Below are 3,102 nucleotides of genomic sequence, written 5' to 3' on the forward strand. Positions count from 1 at the left end.
TAGATAGATAGATAGATAGATAGATAGATAGATAGATAGATAGATAGATAGACAGATGGATAGAATAAAATTATATTTTCATATATATGAAGGAAAATAGACATACAGGGTGATAAATAAGAATAAGCCTTCTGGGTGCCCATTTTTACTGTATCAATATATGTGTTACTCTCAAACAGAACATTCCATTTAGAAATTGTCCTTGTACATTGACTTTTTTTTATTTTAATTTATTTTGTTTGTTTTTGAGACAGAGTCTCACTCTGTGGCTTTTTTATTTTGTTTGTTTTTGAGACAGAGTCTCACTCTGTGGCTTTGGCTTGCCTTGATCTTGTAATAATTCTCCCACTTCAGGCTACTAAGCCATGCACTAATTGAAAAGTACAGTTAAAAGATCAAATGCTCTTATTGCTTTCTTGGTAAATAAATTAGACAGTGATTTGGATTTCCAGTTCCAAGAGTGCATTTAGGCAAGAGCTAGTGAAATGGTTCAGTGGGTAAAGACCCTTGCCTTGAGTTCAATCCCCAGACCCCATGGAAAAGGAGAAAAAAGCACCAGCTGCACAAAGTTGTCTCCTCTGATAACGCTATGTGTGCTGTAGCCCATGCAAGCCCTGATACATACATTGTCCACACACCAACACAACAATAATAAAATAAAAATTTAGATAAGCATTTTCAAGTCAGGCTTGAAGGTACAGGCATGTAATCACACCTACTTCAGAGGCGGAGGCAAGAGGGCTACATGCTCAAGGACAACTTGGGCCACAGACTGAGCCACGTTGGGTTAATTTAGCAAGCCTCTTTCTAGTTAAGGAATAAGGTCAATTATACTTCTGTACACTAGGAACAAACGACAAAAACTAAATGTTTATTTGTGACAGGATGTCACCATGTATCCCAGGTTGGCCATGATCTCGGGATCCTCCTACCTCAGCCTCCTGAGATCAGGCATGTGCCACCACACCTAGCTGTACTGCCTTTTATTTATTTGTATTGCCTGACGCCACCTTCACTCTGGTATTAAATGGGGTGATTGTAGCCAGCCCCTTCATCTTATGGAGAAAATTGTCAACACGTTACTATTAAGAACAATGGTGGGAAGCCAGACACGGTGGCGCAAGCCTGTAATCCCAGCACGTGGGGAGGCAGAGGCAGGCAGAGTTCTCTGTGAGTTCGAGGCTAGGTACCACTTGAATGTCTGGCACTTTCAGAAGCCAAAAGGAGAATGCCAGAGCCCCTGGGACCAGTATTACACACAGTTGTGAGCTACCTTATGGGTTCTGGGAATTGAACTTGGGTCCTCTAGATGAGCAGCAAGTGCTCTTAACTGCTGATCCATCTCTCCATTCCTCCATGATGTGTATTCTTTTTACATGTCCCTAGTTTTTATATTCTTGTCTTGTTTGGGACTTTTACATTTAAGTTTTTGAGTAAAAATAATCTTACTTTTCTCATTTTTTATTAATAAAATTTGTTCTTCAACAATTTCATACATGTATATAATGCATTCTGGTTACTCTCCATCCTATCACCTCTTATTTCCCTTGCACCCCTGCCAACCCTCCACCCATCCTTAAAAAATCTCTTTCCTATGTTTACTAGTTTTTGTTTTGCTTAATATCCCACTGAGTTCAACTAGTGTCATCATCTGTGTGATTCTGAGCTTAGCAGTTCATATATACATAGACAAACATATATACATATAACAATCATGATTTCATGTATATATATGAATTTCATGTATATATATGACTATATATACATGATTTCATATATATATATGTATATATAACAATCATGAAATCATGATTGTTATGGTCATGTTATAAAAATAGCATTTTTCAGCCCTTCTGAGTATCTTCCATCTCTTACGTCTTTCTCCCTCCTCTTCCAAAGGGCCCCTGAGAGTTAAAGGGATGGTGTACATGTCTTATTTAGGGCTAGGTCATCCTTTATTCTCATATCTTGTGCAAGGTCTTCATGTTCACCTCTGTTCACTGTCATGAGTGGCTTCTTTGTTTAAAGCTCAGAATAGCCTTTGTTTGTGGGTATAAGCATAAATGTTTAGAAGGTGGTTTAATAGTATAATTATTTATCTAAGCAGCGGTATTAGGTTTTCCCACTATGGCCATGAGCTCTACAGTCATGTGTTTTGGACTAGTTTTACAGCAGTGAGTAGAGGTTCCCTCTTTTAGAGACAGCCTGAAATCTAACTGGGAAGTGGTTGGTTACGCCCGCCCCATGACAGTCATGCCACTATTGCACCAATGGGTACATCTTGCCAGGCAGGTTAGTATCACAGTTCCTAGGGCTCACAGCTGGGTAAAACTGATGGTGCCTCCTACCCTAGCAGCCTTTATAGCACTTCCCAGCACTTGAGAGGTAGCCAGCAGGGAGGAAACTTCTAGTTCAATACCAATTTGATTTCCTTGTAGCTTTGATTATAGGTGTGTGGTGCCTTCAGCAATAAAATCTTATCAACTATTTATAATGGAGAAACCAAGAAAAATAACAAGAACCATTATTATTCTGAGAGCCTCCCTGACCAGCAACTCCTATGCAAGTATCCCACACTGTGAGAAACCTTACAATATGGTGCGAAAAATAGACATAGAAACAAGTTACAATATAAAATAATAAGCACAAATAAAACTAATGAGGGCAAATAGCTTCTACAGAGCTTGACTTGCAGTGATGCTTCTGTATAATCCCCTGCACTTGGGAGGTGGAAGCAGAAGTATCAGGAGGTGAAAATCATGCTCAGCTAAATAACGAAGATCATACTCAGCCTAAGAAACATGAGACCTTGTTAAAAAACAAAACAAAACAAAACAAAAAAAACCCTGAAGTTTGGCTTTTGTTTAACTCCTTTATTCTTTGTTAGTTCCACTTAGCATCTTTAAGCATTTTCATAAATACTCTAAAGCCAAACATACAGCTCCCTTGGGTGCTATTAATATGGTATGACCTTGACGAGTTTGCTTTAATACCCAAACTGAATCCTTTTTGGACTTTATCCCCTCAATTTATATTCTTTGCTGCAAGTACCTAATTCAGTTTTATGAAAGCCAGTCATTTCTGTTCTGTTTTCTTAGGTTT

The sequence above is a fragment of the Psammomys obesus genome, unplaced genomic scaffold (assembly GCF_907164565.1).
Source record: "Psammomys obesus unplaced genomic scaffold, mPsaObe1.curated_primary_1811, whole genome shotgun sequence".
NCBI lineage: Eukaryota > Metazoa > Chordata > Mammalia > Rodentia > Muridae > Psammomys > Psammomys obesus.